The sequence below is a fragment of the Bombina bombina genome, chromosome 7, assembly GCF_027579735.1.
Source record: "Bombina bombina isolate aBomBom1 chromosome 7, aBomBom1.pri, whole genome shotgun sequence".
NCBI lineage: Eukaryota > Metazoa > Chordata > Amphibia > Anura > Bombinatoridae > Bombina > Bombina bombina.
Window position 1 is genome coordinate 134,417,987 of NC_069505.1, and position 20,010 is coordinate 134,437,996.

At 37.3% G+C, this 20,010-nt stretch overlaps 1 protein-coding gene across 4 annotated transcripts in view; it reads right to left on the reverse strand.

Moving 5' to 3' along the window:
- Positions 1–20,010, reverse strand: part of LRP4 (LDL receptor related protein 4) — a 170,206-nt gene that overhangs the window by 131,370 nt on the left and 18,826 nt on the right. Inside the window, exon 1 of one of the 4 annotated variants that reach the window (XM_053720313.1) lies at positions 10,310–10,969. The exons of the other annotated variants lie outside the window; for them this stretch is intronic. The gene's annotated coding sequence lies outside the window, so the exon portion shown is untranslated. Of the gene's footprint in view, positions 1–10,309; positions 10,970–20,010 lie in introns of those variants that run through there. 4 annotated transcript variants of the gene reach the window in all.

Here is a 20,010-nt window from a genome sequence, read left to right on the forward strand (position 1 = left end):
AAATTATATATAAAGAGCATTAAAAATGGCACAGTACCACAGGAAACAAATAAATTACTAGTCGTCTTTCAATAAATGTTGATGAACTTGTTTGCTTATTTTAATTAACATAACCATAGATTAACAAAAAAGAAGAGGTTATGAATTTTTCAAAGAAAGTTGAAGCCACTTGGGAGCTCTATACCTCTTATAGGAAAGAAAAAACAGCTATGGCCAATCTTTGAATCTTACCTATATCTCAGGAGAACTTGAAAAACAAATCTATTTGAGGTTTTGCTCAGGCAGGATGACAAAGCACTCCCAAACTATCAGAAAGATCAAAAATAGTGAGACAATAATGTCTGTTAAATAACTTTTTTTTTAAAATCTAGCTTTTGGTATAGAACTAAATAACATTTTCATTGATTGTACTCAAAATGTACAGAGCAGTAGATAATACTAGTTGGCATTAAAAAGTTAAAAGGACCACTCAATGCAGTAGAATTGCATAATTAAATGCATAATAAAAATACAATGATTTAATGCCTACTCTTACTTTCAAATAATCAGTAGATTTTTTTTCTGACAAATTTATTTTTTCTCCCATTTTACAGCCCCCTGTATCATGTGACAGAGATCAGCCAATCACAGACTAGTATATGTACACCCTGTAAGCTTGTGCGCATTCTCAGTAGGATCTTGTTCCCCAGAAAGTCTGTATATAAAAAGACTGTGCAAAATTTGATAATGGAAGTAAAACTGGAAAGTGTCTTAAAACTGCTGCTCTTTCTGAATCATAAAAGTTTATTTTTACTTGAGTGTCCCTTTAAGTTCTGTAAAATTAACAAGAAACACGTGCTTGTGTGCAACTGGTACATAGGCATCTACTATTCAGTGAATTATATGGACATCTTCCACAGGAAAGAAAAATGTTGGTTTATTCAATGCAAGACAAACCATTTTTTTCAAAAAGACTAAAGTACAGTAATACATTTTCAAATATTCAACAAGATGGAATGGCCCAATACAATTATATAAAAAATAAAAAAATGTGTTAGATCTGGTAAATTTAAACTTGTTGCCATTGTCGGAGCTTGGCTGATCAGAAAGAGTTTTGTGTATATATGAGCACAATGGGTCGCACTAAAGAGCTCACTTCAAGAAATTTCTGCTCCTTTAGATCTGCCCCGGTCAACTTTAAGTGCTATTATTTTGAAATGGAGGCATCTAGGAGCAACAACAGCCAAGCCATGAAGTGCTAGACCCTGTAAACCAGAGTGGGGTCCCCAAATACTGAATTGCATAGTGTGTAAAAAGCATGTGTTGCATCATTCACTACAGAATTCACATTTTAGACAACTGGGTGCTTCCAGCTTTGTGGTAGCCGTCTAGGGAAGACCTTTTCCTGTTCCAGCATGACTGTGCCACTGTGCACAAAGCGTGGTCCATGAAGACATAGTTTAGTGTAGAGGAACTCAAGTGGCCTGCACAGAGCCCTGACATTAACCTCACTGAGCCCCTTTGGGATGACATGGAATACTAATTGCAAGTCAGACCTTCTCTTCCAACATCAGTGCCTGACATTTCAAATGCTTATTTGGCTGGTTTCAGGCTCTCGAGCGAGGCCTGAAACTGCGATATGTTTACTGCAGGTCAGGAGCTCAGGACGGAGTTGCTGGGGGTCTAGCATCAGCAGGCCCACTGTCAGCAGAGGCGTCACTGTTGCCATAACCAGGGGCTGCACTAACTGAAGTAGGATTAGTGCGTATGGCTCTCTTCCATGCAAGTTCTAGACGGTATGTATTTACTTTGTGCGTTATTTTTAGCGCTTTTTATATTCTTCTACTAGTAAGTAAGCTTGGATTGTTCCTGGTGCCAAGCCTGAATGGGAGTCTGAGATTACCTTTTAACACCTAGTAAGGCTTGGAATAAGGCCAAGGTCACTTCTGAGTAGAAGAATATAACAATCGCTAAGAATTTCGAACACTTTAAAATGTAAAGTGTTATATCTAGAACTCACAAGGAAGCATCCAGATTGCCGACCACACTAATCCAACTTTACTTAGCAAAGATCCCTGGATCTGGCGACAGCGAAGCCTCTTCTGACAGTGCGCCTGCTGACTGGTCCTCACAGCAGCATGGCGCTAGCTACTCCTGACCTTTCGACCCCCAGTAAACATATAACGGCTTTGGCCTTACTCAAGAAACTAACAAATGGGTACAAATCCCCACATTCAAGCTCCAAAATCTTTTGGAAAGACTTCCAAGAAGAGTTGTGGCTGTTATAGGCAAAGAGTGGAGGACAACCCCATATTAATGTATATATACACAAATATATATATATATATATATATATATATATATATATATATATATATTATACATATACACACACACCCATAATAAATATATATACATATTTATTACAGTGTGCGTGTGCGTGTATGTATAATATATATATATATATATATATATATATATATATATATATACATATATACACATATATATATATACATATATACACATACACATATATATATACATATATACACATACACATATATATATATATATATATATATATATATATATATACACACACATATATTACAGCACAATGATTACAGCACCGTTTCAAAATCCTTGGAGGTTGAACTTCGCTCCACAAAGAGCTGTATTAGCGAACCGCTGAAGTGAGGTATACACACACACACATATATATATATATATATATATATGCACACATACTGTATATACATACGTATACACGCGCACACACACACTGTATATACATACATATATACGCACACGCTTAGGAATGTTGTTCAGTGTTTTCTAGAGTAGCTAAAGTAGACAGGAGAGGATCACATTGCTTAGACAATTTAAGTGCTTTTGAAACAAAAGATGAACATTAAAAATATCAAAAGAAGATCACTAGTCAGGGGCCTGGGGAAGGGAAGTTTACTAGTAACCTAATTTATTTTGAAACAGCAAAATGTTTTCAATTTAGAAATTAGGCAGACTGTGCATGTTATTTATAGAAATAATTCCATCCTTAATAAAAGTGCTAATAAATTTGTTTCCTGGCTGCTAGGATTTTCCAACTCAGAAAAATATATTATTATTATCATCAGACATTTATAATGCATGCAAGGATCACACACCCTGCAATGCCTATAGTTTGTGCATTAAAAAAAAAAGGTTTTATTTTTTGAGAGAGAACATTAAGAGTTAAAATTATGTTACAATTTTTGTTACTTTGTTATCTAAAAAAAAAAAAAAAAGATTTTTTTCTTTCAAAACAAAACGCATTTCACAAACACAAATAAAAAAAAAAAACACATTATAAAAGACTTTGCTGCCTCCTCCGGATTTAAAAGACTGATTAGTAAAACGCTGTGAAATATTTGCCCAGAGCCAGTGCCAGTCCTTGGGTTGAGTATTATTGTTGCATAGAGCTGGAGTTCTGAAAACCAGCAGGGGGCCCCAGCGAGAGGCAGGGGCCACAACTGAATCTATTGTCAGTGTGCACTGCAGGTGCTATAAATGTTTTGTGCAGAATGTAGAGATAGGAATACGATATAGTCAACATAGCAAAATCCATATATACAAACACACAACAGGGGCAGCATCTCCACACACCATGTACAAAGTGAAACGTGTTTTTTCTATATAGAGAATGAGGTTCCCCCTCCCCAATAGAAGTGTTAGGAAACACGCACAAACTGTGCAAGCCCCTTTATAAATGACAGAGAGTCCCCCACTGTTCTCGGCCCTCAACAGCCAGGCTCCTGGGGCCTGCTTTCTGAAGACACTTATTATCCGGCTCCAGGGGTGAGCAAGGACTGAAACATTCCCACAATCCCCTGCAGGGGGAGATTCACCCCTCAGCACAGCAGGGGGAGGTAGAGAATGGAGTAGAGGGGGAGAGATTACAGGGGAAAGGGAGGGAGGTGGGATGCAAAAGGAAAAAAATGAGGTGGGGGGGCTGTGAATCAAATAGAAATAATGAACTTACTGCAGAGATAGGTCGGTGCATAGGGAAGTTTCTTTGGAATTGCGACAAAGGCAAACTACTCATGCAAAGAGCAATTAGCCAGGCCCATCACGGTTGTACTGAGACTGGCCAGAGGGTTAACCCAGGGCAGCCCAAGCTCTTTACACAAGGGTCACCAACAGGCCGGCATGTAGGATCCCTCACTATATATCCTCAATGGTCAATATTTTTCTTATTTTTTTTAAATAATATTCAGGGGGTTTGATCTGGGCTGAATAGAATATGGGTAGCCATGGGTTAACTTCTCTAATGACACAAGAGCTGGGTGTGGGAATAGAAATGTTGCCAAAAGAAACCACATCACACAAAACATTAAAAGGGCCACATCAATCCTTAAAAAAAATCATATCTATCTAGAACGCCAACTGACGTTAGTTCAGGCGTTTGGTTCTTAGACCGTAGTTCAAGTTTTCAAGTGGATTCTTCCCTAAAAATTTCCAATGGTAACATCACCAGATGCAACAACAAAGGGCATAGCCCACACTAGAACAGAACCCTGAAGAAAAAAGGAAAGATAAAAAGATAGCCAAAAGAACAAACAAATAAATATAGGATCAATATATAAATAAATATATATATATAAAATGTAGAGGTTTATTAATGGGGTTAAAAAACCTAGAAATCTAGCGTTTGTAATACAATAATGACATGTTTTAACAATATACAGCATGTATGGTTTGCACTACAATGTCCATATCAATTTGTTTAGGCAATAAAGATGAATTACTTTTTATATAAAAGTCAATTCAGTGTCCTTTTAACTTGTGTAAGTTGGGAAGAAGGAGCGGTGTGACAGAAAAAATAAAGTACATTTTTATATAAGAAGACGGATTAAGGAACAAGAGGTCATGCTGTAAGATGGAAGTGTAAATTTTCACTTTAGAAAGGATATTTTTTCACACAGGTTCAAAGCTAAAAGTTGTTAGGGTGAATATTTTGGTGAAAGGAATACAACGTTTAGTAGTGGTATGAACCATGCATGCTAAGCCAAACAATTAAAAGGACATGCAACCCAATATTCAGAAAGATCATGTAATTTTAAACAACTTTCCAATGTATTTCTATTATCTAATTTGCTTCATTCTCTTGATATCCTTTGATGAAAAGCATATATAGATAGGCTCGGTAGCTGCTAAAGATGCCTCAAGTTATCAGTGCACCCATATGCAATGCTGTTTCTTCAACAAAAGGATTCCTAAAGAATTAAGCAAATTAGATAACAGAAGTAAACTGGAATGTTGTTTAAAACTGTATTCTTTATCTGAATCGTGAAAGAACATTTTTGGGTTTCATGTCCCTTTAAGTAAAAAGTAATTAAATTAATGTACAATTGCTTAACTGGAGTGAAGAAGAGAATATGAACTGGGAAACAGAAAGCTTTATGAGTCAGAAAAGCAGCATGACTTGTCACCCTCCACCAAATGTAAAATCCTGCTGACCAGATAATGTCAGCAGAGTGTGTTCCTCCTGTGCTGTATCAGACAGGGAAATGCTCCCCACTCCTAGACATCAATAAAGCTTGTCCAAAAGCAGTACTAGTTACCCAACATGCACTGTGCCCAGAAGGCTTTACTTTAATAGGAGAATGAAGGTTAATATTTGAATCATGAGATACTCACTAATGAGAAATAAAATAATCAGGTGACTTTCTACTGAAAGAAGTCATTTCATCTGGAAAAGGACATTAAATTCAATTTGAATTCCTTATAAAAATGTTCAATTATGCATAGTCCAAATACTCTGCAACATATTTTTTTATTAGTTTTGCCCTCTTTTCTTGTCAAAAAACTCTGAAAGTTGTCTTAACTGACCTCAGCAAAGGAGATAAGAAAGAAAACTCAAGAGGCTCTTTCAGATGGAAGATACAGGGACTAGAAAAGAAATGTAAATTTCAAACAAAATATGCTTGTATGCTTTTAAAATATGTTATTATGTATGCGGGTATTTCACAATGCAATACATAATGAGAGAGAGAGTGAGAGAATGAGAGAGTGAGAGAATGAGAGAGTGAGAGAATGAGAGAGAGAGAATGAGAGAGAGAGAAAGAGAGAGAAAAAGAGAGAGAAAGAGAAAGAGAGAGAAAAAGAGAGAGAAAGAAAGAAAAAGAGAGAAAAAGAGAGAAAAAGAAAAAAGAAAAAGAGAGAGAGAGAAAAGGAGAGAGAGAGAAAAAAAAGAGAGAAAAAGAGAGAGAGAAAGAAAAAGAGAGAGAAAGAAAAAAAAGAGAAAGAAAAAAAAAGAGAAAGAAAAAAAAAAGAGAAAGAGAGAGAAAGAAAGAAAAGAGAAAGAAAGAGAAAGAGAAAAAGAGAGAGAGAGAAAGAGAGAAAGAAAAAAGAGAAAAAGAGAGAGAGAGAAAGAGAGAAAGAAAAAAGAGAAAAGGAGAGAGAGAAAGAAAAAAAGAGAGAGAAAAAGAGAGAGAAAGAAAAAGAGAGAGAAAGAAAAAGAGAGAGAGAGAGAGAGAGAGAGAGAGAGAAAGAAAGAAAAAGAGAGAAAGAAAGAAAAAGAGAGAGAGAAAGAAAAAGAGAGAGAGAAAGAAAGAGAGAGAGAGAGAGAGAGAGAGAGAGAGAGAGAGAGAGAGAGAAAGAAAAGAAAGAAAGAAAAGAAAGAGAAAAAGAGAGAAAGAAAAAGAGAAAAGGAGAGAGAGAAAGAAAAAGAGAAAAGGAGAGAGAGAAAGAAAAAGAGAAAAGGAGACAGAGAAAGAAAAAAAAAGAGAGAGAGAGAGAGAGAGAGAGAGAGAGAGAGAGAGAGAAAGAAAGAAAGAAAAAGAGAGAGAGAAAGCGAGAGAGAGAGAGAGATACAGAAAGCGAGAGAGAGAGAGAGAGAGAGAAAGAAAGAAAGAAAGAAAGAAAGAAAGAAAGAAAGAAAGAAAGAAAAAGAGAGAGAGAAAAAGAGAGAGAGAAAAAGAGAGAGAGAAAGAAAAAAAGAAAGAAAGAAAGAAAGAAAGAAAAAGAGAGAGAGAAAAAGAGAGAGAGAAAAAGAGAGAGAGAAAAAGAGAGAGAGAAAGAAAAAAAGAGACAAAGAAAAAAAGAGACAGAGAGAAAGAAAGAGAAAAAAAGAGAGAGAGAAAGAGAGAGAGAAAGAGAGAGAGAGAGAGAGAGAAAGAGAGAGAGAGAGAAAGAAAAAAAAGAAAGAGAGAGAAAGAGAAAGAGAAAAAAAGAGTAAGAGAGAGAGAGAGAGAGAGAGAGAGAGAGAGAGAGAGAGAGAGAGAGAGAGAGAGAGAGAGAGAGAGAGAGAGAGAGAGAGAGAGAGAGAGAGAGAGAGAGAAAGAGAAAGAAAAAGATAAAGAAAAAGAAAAAAAGAGAAAGAAAAAGAAAGAAAAAGACAAAGAAAGAGAAAGAAAATATACTTAAAACATTAGTTTGATATCTCTTTAAAAAGTTTTAGTACTTAATATAGTCCATGCCGTTCCCCCCCCCCCCCACACACACAATATTAAAAATTGGATGTTTTGCCAAATGTATCCTAGCTCCCGTCCCCTGTATAAGGAGGAGGGATAACACGATCATTGTCTAAAGAAGCATGTGCTTACAAGTAGCTAAGTGAGCTTGCTGAACCAATTCTACCATAGCCATCATCTTCCTACCCCAGGGTACAGGCAGAGCTATATATATTATTTATTTATATGTGCGATTCAGACAGAACACACACTTTTTCAAAAGTTTCCAATTTACTTCTATTATCAAATTTGCTTTGTTCCCATGATACTTTTTGTTGAAGAGATACTTAGGGGTCGATTTATCAATCTGGGGCAGACAGGGGCGCACACAAGCACCCCTATCCGTCACAATTCGCCTCTGGCGGGCTGAATTCCTCTGGCGCAATTCAACATTGCACAAGAGCGCTATTTTGCGCTCGCGTGCAATGCCGCCGCCCTGCCCTCGCACAGCCAATCACGTGCGGGCAGGAGCTGTCAATCTCCCCGGTCGGACGAGACCGGGGAGATTGAAATTCGCCACCTTAGAGGTCTGATGACCGCTGCTTATTAAATACGGCGTGCAGGTTCTCTTGTGAGAAAAGTCACCAAAATGTAACCATCAGAAAGATAGTAACAAAAAACAAAGGCGCCCTCCACAGGCTGTCGAGAGGATAGATGATCACCAGGGTCAGCTCGTCTTAAGAGTGGATGGAAAATCGGAGAAAAAAATGAAAGAGAAGAAGGCGCTCCAATGGTGCAGAATGTTAAAACACAGCTAGATCTTCCCCAGAAATGATCCCCTTACAAATAAATGGGTACTCACAAACGGAGTGCACTATAATGCAGTGCTATTCTTGCAGGCTGGAGTATTCAGAATCCACCAGCTAGCTCCCACCAGATTCAATGTGATCTTGAGTCTGGGATGAAATAACAAAAATGGGGAGGGAAACCGGGAGACTCCAATGGTGCAGATGGTCACTAATGCTTTCAAAGCCCCCAATATGTGCCCCTTCTGTGATGGAATACTCACATATGCTGCGCACTATAATGCAGTGCAAGTAGTGCAAGCTGGTATATCAGTCTATCAGCTGACTCACTCCAAAGAACAGGATCCACAGTCCAGCAAAGGATATGAAACCCCAAAATAAAGCTCACAAACCAATAAAATAAAATATCCCAAGGCAAGGGATATATATTATTAAAAAGTAGTATAAAAACAATACAAGAAATTCTGCTACTCGTTTCAAGATGCTGCTGGCACCTTTTCATCAGGCAGTGGTAGACTCCGTTTGTGAGTACCCATTTATTTGTAAGGGGATCATTTCTGGGGAAGATCTAGCTGTGTTTTAACATTCTGCACTATTGGAGCGCCTTCTTCTCTTCCATTTTTTTCTCTTGTGAGAACCTGCAGCCGTAGGGGGTCGAAAGGCTTGCGAAGCCTTCGATAAATCGACCCCTTAAGTAGGTGTCTGGAGCACTACATGCAAGGAAATAGTGCTCTTGAAAATGGATAACATTCTTGCAAAACTGATGCCATATAGTGCGTTAGACACGTGCATGCTACTGAGCTTACGTCCATGCTTTTCAACAAAACGATACCAAGAGAACAAAAAAAATTGATAATAGAAGTAAATTATTGAGTTGTTTAAAACTACATGCTCTAGCTGAATAATAGGGAAAAATTGGGTTTAATATTCCTTTAAATAGATATTAAACACCATTAGCTGTTGTGTGAAAAACTGGGCTTGTCTCACTCTGCCCAGAAAATTCAAAAAGCAAATTAATTTTGTAGCCTACAAATGCTCAAATCACATGCAGCAAACCTAGTCACAATTTTTACACAACAAGCAGAGGTGTTCAACAACCATATGTAAATTGCACCTGGACGCATTAAAAATGTGAGCGAATCCAAAAGATTTAAAACAAAATATCCTTTGGCTTCAAAAGACAGCTGCAGCTCATTCTGTGACAATCGTGGAGTGGCAGCTAATGGGTTAATCTATCCTTTCTTACTTATGCCACTAAAGATGTTGAAATTTTTATTGTTTAAAAAAAGAGTGATAATACCTTAACCCATTCTCCAGCTTTGCATAACGAACACTGTTATATTTATACACATTTTACCTCTGTGATTACCTTGTATCTAAGCCTCTGCAGACTGCCCCCTTATCTCAGTTCTTTTGACATTCATGCATTTTAACCAATCAGTGCTGACTCATTAATGACTCCATGGGAGTGAGCACAATGTTATCTACATGGCACACATTAACTAGCATTGTCTAACGGTGAAAAACTGTCAAAATGTACTGAGATAAGAGGCGGCCTCACCTAGGTGTAGCTTTTAACAAGGAATACTTAAAGAACAAAGCAACATTTTATGATAAAAGTAAATTGGAAAGTTGTTTAAAATTGTATACTTATCATGAATCATGAAAGTTTAATTTTGACTTAATTGTCCCTCTAAGCTTGAATTCCTTTTTTTTAAGTATTGGTCTTTGGTATACAGACAGGCATAAGAAAAAGAAGCATTAGTGTGTAAAGAAAGTGGTGCAATAAGGAGATCTGATTTCCCTGCAAGCTCGGCCCATGTTAATGGGTGATGTCAAAACGCAAATCAACTATTTCATATACAAAAAGGATTAAGTTCTCATACATTTTATAAATCTGTTGCTGGTTTAACAGGATACTATCCGTTCAATAAAAATTACAAATAGGTCAGGATCTGAAGACTCCTTTGCTGTAGTATACCTGAGATAATCAGAAATAATTCAAACCTGTTCTTGCAGATCTGAGAAATCAAGCTGGGCAGCTCTGCTGTAGAACATGTGATAAATCGATCTTACACCCCGATTACCCACCTCACATTTTAGGAAGCTTATCTCCAAAATTCATGTGGTATTCCAAACACAACAGCACTGAAAGAGTGAAATGACAAAATGAGAGTCCTGTTGACACAACTCTTCACAATGGAATGTTCCCTGATCGGCAGACAGCCAGGGGCTCCTATACCCGCTCATAGTCAGCGTCACTCCCAAATATAAACAGATGCCTCAACCTGAGCTACACGGCCTTCAACCAAGCAAGCGTCTCATGCAAGGGACAGAGAACTCTGCAAGGTCCTTGTGTGATCAAAAGGCTCAGACAGACACTCAAGAGTGTGACCTTTGGAAGAATAGAAAATAAGATGGTATTTTACCAGTGCTTGCATATAACAACCATTATTTGCACACATTAAATTTGTTATTATCTTTATGTCCAAAAACGATGGTTATATGCTAGGTCTTTACAGTGTTGTAAACAGAAAACATCTACTATTTAAAAGGGACACTAAACCCAAATATTTTCTTTAATGATTCAGATAGAGCAGGCAATTTTAAGCAACTTTCTCATTTACTCCTATTATAATTTTTTCTTCGTTCTCTTGCTATCTTTATTTAAAAAGCAGGAATGTAAACCTTAAAAGTCAGCCCATTTTTGGTGACATCTTGTTGGAGAAGCAGAAAAAAAAAATCAAACCTGTTTCCTATAAAATGTAAAACGTTTTAATTTTTATAAGAAGACTGAAGTATATACAAGAACAATGATCTGTAGGAAAAGTGATGTAATCTACACCCAGGCATAGGAACTTTACACAGACATAGAACAAGATGCATCTGATAATTTGTTGAAATAATGTCATAGCTAAAGTTGAGGTATTTAGGTTAGGAATTTGTCTTGTGCTCTTGTGATTAGTCCCTATTTAAGGTCTGCTCTGCCAGCTGAAACCAAAATCTATAGGTCAGGAATAATTATTACTATAAAGGGGGTATAATATATAATGACAGGACAGGACAAAAATACATTCAACATAAGTCTTTATATTTATCAATTCATCTAAACATCTATTCTTACATGACTGGAAAGGTGCAGAATTCCACAGAACGTATTTTGACTTAAAGGAAATGTTATGCATAATCATTATATATATATATATATATATATATATATATATATATATATATATATATATATATATATATATATATATATATATATATATATATATATACTGAGTTTCATAAGAACTGCATACAAAATACATGTTTTCAAAGCATTTAAAACCATAATTCTGTAAGTGAAATTCACAGTTTTGCAGTCCAAGAGCATACACATTGAAATGCGGGGGGGGGGGACATGCACATAAAGAATGGATGTGTTTTTTGAAGGTTTTATTTTAAAGCATATCTTTACCTTTTTTTGTGGTGAATTCATTTTTTAGTATAAATGGGATTCAAAAACTTTCAACCTTAAAGGGATGTGAAACCCAAAGTTGTTCTTTCATGACTCCGATAGAGCATGTTAAACAACTTTCCAATTTATTTCTGTAAAAAAAAAAACCTAGGTAGGCTCAGGAGCAGCCACACACTACTGGGAGCTAGTTGCCGATTGGTGCCTCTTGTCATTGGATCATCAGATGTATTAAGCTAGCTCCCAATAGTGCACTGCTGCTCCTTCAACAAAGGATACCAAGAAAATGAAGTAAATGTGACAATATAAGTAACATAGAAAGTTGTTTAAAATTGCATGAAAGAAAAAAAAAAGTGAGGTAGGGTCTAACTAAAAAGAGAAGAGACTGTTTAGTTGTTTTTATAATGTTTTTTTTTTTTTTTTAAGACTGGTTTGCTGACTGATAGACCTTTGGTTAATTTCCTAATTTAAAACTGCTGTACAAACCTTGGGGATGTTGTTACTTTTTATTAAATTTAGAAATTCCCCTCCCCCCTCCAAAAAAAACTCAAGCATAATAAGTGAACAATAATAAACAGACTACAGCTTTTTTGCATAGATCTATGTATAAGGAGTAAAAAATGAATACACTTCATGTACATGGTGTGAAAATCCATGCAAGTGCTGATTTTCTTAAAAATATATATATATTATACGCACACTATATATATACATACATACATACATACACACACACACACCACAACTGACAACTTTTATCTAAAAAAAATAATACTGTAAAAAATCTACTGCTTATTTGAAATTCAGAGTAGGCGTTAAATCATTGTCTTTTTTATTATGCACTAGTTAAATATGCAATTCTACTGCATTGAGTGCTCCATTAAATTTGAATGTGCCTTTTAATCACTTTTTTTATAAAAGGATGTATAAAAAAAAAAAAAAAACCTTGAAGGCAATATATATATATACATATACACACATACACACACACAGTATATATAAATGCACATGGTTTTATGCACAATGCTTTGTGTAAAAATGTTTGATATATAACAGGACATTTTATTTAATGTCTTAAATCTGCAAAATAGTACGGAATCTCTGGGGTCCCCCTCTTAATATGTTATTGTTTCCTATGAATTAACCCCTCGACTGGCACCAAGGGTAACCTTCTCTAGCAGTTAAGGGGTTAAGGGTCAACTCTACCCCTTTTTTTTTCTCTCTCACAGAGCTCTCAGCTTGTGTTCTTTACCCATCTAACCCACATACATTACGTTTTCCCTTCCCCCTCCCACACTCACACTAAATTTGGTTGCTTTGCCCTGTCACTTCCTAGGGCGTGAAATCCTTTTTAGTGCTATGTAGCGGCCACCTGTGCCAGGGCAGTTTAAATCTTTGTCCTGACGAAATCTAATTTTAACTTCTCTCCCATGAATGATGTGTGTCCCTTACTTCTATTAGTTTCCTTCTAGTTGTGAGTTTATTTCTAAACAGTCATACAAGACCTCATTGTTGATAAACCAACAGGAGTTCCAGTAATTAGGACATATGAACAAGTATTGCTTGTGGGAAAAAAACAAAGTTGAAAAACACTGTTTTGCATGAAATTCAATTAATGTTTTAAAACATTTCTTCTTTAGCAATCTGTCTTGCCACTTCACATGGAACAATTTACATAAAATTGAAAAGATTCATTGAATTGCACTGAGTATGATCAAATACATGTGTATGCATAAAAAAAATATATCTAAGTTTATAAATAATAATAATAAAAAAAAAAGTTGTGTTTGTGCACTATGAATAAAAGCAGTTGTATCTGAATATAGGATAGTTTAATTACAGAATTTACCTACCAACATTTTTATGACATTTTAAATAAGAGCTTTGTAGGAAAAAAAAAAAAAAAAAATACAGTTTGCCACTTGTATCCAATAAGGCAATAAGTATATTCTGGCACCGGGCCAATGGATTATTTCTTTAAAGGGATATTAAAGTCAAAACATAATTAAAATAAATAGCAAAGTTTTTTTTACTATGCATAATTATAATATTCTACACTGTGATTGCTTAGATCAGAGTACAAGCTCAACGTCCCTAAATGGCTACAGCTAAGGAGACCAGGAACAAGAATTCCATCATGATTTTTCAAAGGATGTATTCTTGAACTGCTCTGGATTTGCAAAACCTTGACCAGTTTAAATGATTTAAAAACATTTATTTTGCATGCAGATCAAGTGCTTAAAGGGACAGTATACACTCATTTTCATATAACTGCATGTAATAGACACTACTATAAAGAATAAGATGCACAGATACTGATATAAAAATCCAGTATAAAACTGTTTAAAAACTTACTTAGAAGCTATCAGTTTGGCTCTGTTGAAAAGGTAGCTGGAAAGCCCACTGCAAGTGGCAAATAAGACACTCCCCTCTCCCTTCTTTTGCATATGAAAAGACCCTTTACACAAACAGGAGCAAGCTGGAGAAGGTAGCTGACGGTATTCACATAAAGCTTTGGGGCTTGGTTAGGAGTCTGAAAATCAGAGCAATTTTATTTAAAAATAAGCAAAACTATACATTTATTTAAAAAAAAAAAAAAACTTTATGGGCTATATAAATAGATCATCTACAAAATATTTATGCAAAGAAAAAATGAGTGTATAATGTCCCTTTAAAGGGACACCTCAAGATATGAATATAAAAAAATAGTTTAATTACATGTAGTATAACAAATTTGCAATATACTTTCATTATTTATTTTGTTCTCCTTCCCTGTAATTTAATTCTGAAATATTGTGGGCTTTGTAATTCATGTTAAACTTGGAAGTTCAGACACAGCTATATTCCACACAGTCATTGGTTGAACACTCTAGTAAGCCATTTATAACCATTCCTAATTGGCCTCAGCACAATGGGTAACCTAAGTTACAATATGATGGCACCCACTGCTTTATAGACATCAGGGCCTCGATCCGATATGCAGCGTTGCCCGCAAAAGCCGGCAACGCCAAATATTGCGCTGGTTTGGTATCAAATATACAGCGTAACATAGAAGTTATGCTCATATATTTCTGCCTTCGGCCGTAGTTTTTTGGCCCATAGACAGGTATACCAAACCAGCGCAGTTTGGTATCCAATATACAGCGTAAGGACTTACGTGGCGACAATGGAGAAATCTTACTCCATTTTCACATCGCCATAAATTGCAGGCGTAGTAAGCCTTACGCTGTGTATTGGAGCACCGTAACTCCCTAAACTACCTGCAAAATAAAACCTAACACCTAACGCATGCGCAATGTCTATCTACCCGTCAACCGCGATCCCCCGCCGCAATCCCTAATAAAGTATTTAACCCCTAAACCGCCGCTACCTACATTAACTACCCCCTAATGTGAGCCCCTTACTCCGCCGCCACCTACATTACCTACCCCCTAATGTGAGCCCCTTACACCGCCGCCACCTACATTACCTATCCCCTAATGTGAGCCCCTTACTCCGCCGCCACCTACATTACCTATCCCCTAATGTGAGCCCCTTACACCGCCGCCACCTACATTACCTACCCCCTAATGCGAGCTCCTTACACCGCCGCCACCTACATTACCTACCCCCTAATGTGAGCTCCAACCCCGCCGCCAGCTATATTAAATACATTAACACCTAATCTAATCCCCCTACACCGCCGCCAACTATATTAAACACATTAACCCCTAATCTAATAACCCTACACCACCGCCACCACCTATATTAACCCTAATTATATTAGGGTTAATATAGTTAATATAGTTATTATATTATATATATTAACCCTAATTATATTAGGGTTAATATAGTTATTATATTATATATATATATTAACCCTATCTAACTCTAACACCCCTAACTTAATTATTATTAAAATCAGCCAATCAGATTGAGCTCGCATTCTATTGGCTGTTCCGATCAGCCAATAGAATGCAAGCTCAATCTGATTGGATCAGCCAATCGGATTGAACTTGAATCTGATTGGCTGATTGAATCAGCCAATCAGATTTTCTTACCTTAATTCCGATTGGCTGATAGAATCCTATCAGCCAATCGGAATTCAAGGGACGCCATCATGGATGACGTCATTTAAAGGAAACTTCATTCGTCGTTCAGTCGTCGGGCCAGCTGGATGTTCCGCGTCGGAGGTCGGAAGAAGCCGGAAGAAAGAAGATTGAAGATGCCGCTTGGAGGAAGACTTCGCCCCGATGGAGGACCTCTTCTTTACCGCTTGGATGAAGACATCGCCGGGATGGAAGACCTCTTCTTTGCCGCTTGGATGAAGACATCGCCGGGATGGAGGACCACATCTGGATGAAGAGTTCGGTCCGGCTGGGTAAAGACGACTCAAGGTAGGGAGATCTTCTGGGGGTTAGTGTTAAGTTTTTTAAGGGGGGTTTGGGTGGGTTTAGAGTAGGGGTATGTGGGTGGTGGGTTGTAATGTTGGGGGGTGGTATTGTTTTTTTTTTTTACAGGCAAAAGAGCTGATTACTTTGGGGAAATGCCTCGCAAAAAGCCCTTTTAAGGGCTGGTAAAAGAGCTAGTTACTTTTTAATTTAAAATAGGGTAAGGCATTTTTTATTTTGGGGGGCTTAGATTAGGTGTAAGTAGCTTAAAATTCTTGTAATCTTTTTTTATTTTTTGTAATTTAGTGTTTGTTTTTCTAATTTAGTTTAGTGTATTTAATTGTATTTTAGTTTAGATATTTGTAGTTTATTTAATTTATTGATAGTGTAGGTGTATTTGTAACTTAGGTTAGGATTTATTTTACAGGTAAATTGGTAATTATTTTAACTAGGTAGCTATTAAATAGTTATTAACTATTTAATAGCTATTGTACCTAGTTAAAATAAATACCAAGTTACCTGTAAAATAAGTATAAACCGTAAAATAGCTACAATGTAATTATTAATTATATTGTAGCTATCTTAGGGTTTATTTTATAGGTAAGTATTTAGATTTAAATAGGAATAATTTAGTTAATATTATTAATATTATTTAGATTTATTTTAATAATAATTAAGTTAGGGGTGTTAGAGTTAGATAGGGTTAATATAGTTAATATATATAATATAATAACTATATTAACCCTAATATAATTAGGGTTAATATAGGTGGCGGCGGTGTAGGGGGATTAGATTAGGGGTTAATGTATTTAATATAGCTGGTGGCGGTGTAGGGGGATTAGATTAGGGGTTAATGTATTTAATATAGCTGGCGGCGGTGTAGGGGGATTAAATTAGGGGTTAATAATTTTAATATAGCTGGCGGCGGGGTAGGAGCTCACATTAGGGGGTAGGTAATGTAGGTGGCGGCGGTGTAAGGAGCTCACATTAGGGGGTAGGTAATGTAGGTGGCGGCGGAGTAAGGGGCTCACATTAGGGGGTAGGTAATGTAGGTGGCGGCGGTGTAAGGGGCTCACATTAGGGGGTAGTTAATGTAGGTGGCGGCGGGGTCCGGGAGCGACGGTTTAGGGGTTAATAACTTTATTAGGTGCGGCGGGGTCCGGGAGCGGCGGTTCAGGGGTTAATACATTTATTATTAGGAGAGTGAGGGGGGATAGAGGGGTATACGTGTCGGGCTATGTTTGGGAGGCGTGTTAGACAGTACGGGAGATTTAATACTTTAGTCAGTTTTTGTAGGCGCCGGCAGTTTCTAAAGTGCCGTAAGTCACTGGCGACTCCAGAAATTTGTACTTACGCAGATTTCTGGACATCGCTAGTTTGTCAGACTTATGGCACTTTAGCATCTGACGGCGCCGTATATGGGATAGCTCGAGTTGCGAGCTGAAACTACGGGTGGCGCAGGTTTCCACGCTTGCGCCGAAACCTGCGCCGTATATAGGATCGCACCCTAGAATGTTACCCTTATATTTTCTATATTTAACCCCTTAATGACCGAGGACGTGCAGGGTACGTCCTCAAAAAAAAGGCAGTTAATGCCTGAGGACGTACCCTGCACGTCCTCGGTGTGGAAAGCAGCTGGAAGCGATCCTGCTCGCTTCCAGCTGCTTTCCGGTTATTGCAGTGATGCCTCGATATCGAGGCATCCTGCAATAACCATTTTTAGCCATCCGGTGCAGAGAGAGCCACTCTGTGGCCCTCTCTGCACCGGACATTAACGGCTAAGTTCGTTGGTGGGTGGGAGCCGGTGTGGGAGGTGGGTGGCGGCCATCGATGGCCTTTGTGATGCGGAGGGGGGCGGGATCGGGGGCGGGGACGACCGGGGGGACGCGCACGGACGCGCGCACGGGGAGGCCGGGCGGGCGCGTGCACGGGGAGGGAGCGGGTGGGAACCACTACACTACAGAAATGTTTTAGTTAGAAGTGGGGATCAAAGGGGTAATTATATCTATTTGCTGATCGGTTTGGCTGGTGGGGTATTGGACTGTGGGGGGGAAGCTACACTACAGAAACAAATAAAAAAAAAAAAATAAAAAAAAACATTTTTATTTGCAAACTGGGTACTGGCAGACAGCTGCCAGTACCCAAGATGGCCCCAATAAGGCAGAGGGGGAGGGTTAGGGAGCTATTTTGGGGGGGATCAGGGAGGTTGGGGCTAAGGGGGGACCCTAAATAGCAGCATATGTAAATATGCTAAAAAAAATGTATTATTTTTTTTAAATACCTTTTATTTTAGTACTGGCAGACTTTCTGCCCGTACTTAAGATGGCGGGGACAATTGTGGGGTGGGGGAGGGAAGAGAGCTGTTTGGGAGGGATCAGGGGGGAGTCTGATCTCTACACTAAAGCTAAAATTAACCCTGCAAGCTCCCTACAAACTACCTAATTAACCCCTTCACTGCTGGCCATAATACACATGTGATGCTCAGCAGCATTTAGCGGCCTTCTAATTACCAAAAAGCAACGCCAAAGCCATATATGTCTGCTATTTCTGAACAAAGGGGATCCCAGAGAAGCATTTAAAACCATTTGTGCCATAATTGCACAAGCTGTTTGTAAATAATTTTAGTGAGAAACCTAAAGTTTGAAAAAGTGAACAATTTTTTTTTATTTGATTGCTTTTGGCGGTGAAATGGTGGCATGAAATATACCAAAATGGGCCTAGATCAATACTTGGGGTTGTCTACTTCACTACACTAGAGCTAAAATTAAGCCTAGAAGCTCCCTACATGCTCCCTAATTAACCCATTCACTGCTGGGCATAATACACGTGTGGTGCGCAGTGGCATTTAGCAGCCTTCTAATTACCAAAAAGCAAAGCCAAAGCCATATATGTCTGCTATTTCTGAACAAAGGGGATCCCAGAGAAGCATTTACAACCATTTATTCCATAATTTCATGAGTTGTTTGTAAATAATTTCAGTGAGAAACCTAAAGTTTGTGAAAAAATTTGTGAAAAAGTAAAAAAATTTTTTTATTTGATCGCATTCGGCGGTGAAATGGTGGCATGAAATATACCAAAATGGGCCTAGATCAATACTTTGGGATGTCTTCTAAAAAAAAATATATACATGTCAATGGATATTCAGAGATTCCTGAAAGATATTAGTGTCCCAATGTAACTAGCACTAATTTTGAAAAAAAGTGGTTTGGAAATGGCAAAGTGCTACTTGTATTTATGGCCCTATAACTTGCAAAAAAAGCAAAGAACATGTAAACATTGGGTATTTCTAAACTCAGGACAAAATTTAGAAACTATTTAGCATGGGTGTTTTTTGGTGGTTGTAGATGTGTAACAGATTTTGGGGGTCAAAGTTAGAAAAAGTGTGTTTTTTTCCCATTTTTTCCTCATATTTTATAATATTTTTTATAGTAAATTATAAGATATGATGAAAATAATGGTATATTTTGAAAGTCCATTTAATGGCGAGAAAAACGGTATATAATATGTGTGGGTACAGTAAATGAGTAAGAGGAAAATTACAGCTAAACACAAACACCGCAAAAATGTAAAAATAGCCTTGGTCCCAAACGGACAGAAAATGGAAAAGTGCTGTGGTCATTAAGGGGTTAAACAACTAATATAATTTTTAAAAATACATGTAGAAATTATTATCAGGCTAATCTTTGCTTTAAATACAACATTTAAGCAATGATTTAGTGTTTAATGTCCATTAATTGTTCATATATAATGATGTTACTATCACTTTAAAACATTCTCCAAGTATTACATAAGTTATCAAAATATTTGCCAGTGATCATTCGAAAATAATCCATACTAAGTGCTTCAGATAGCACACTCTCTGGAGCGTGTTTCTGGATGCGATAGGGTACTGTCACATATTCTCCTGCTTAAATCATTACTTTCACGATCTGGCCTTACATCTCCATGTAGCACTCTAATCT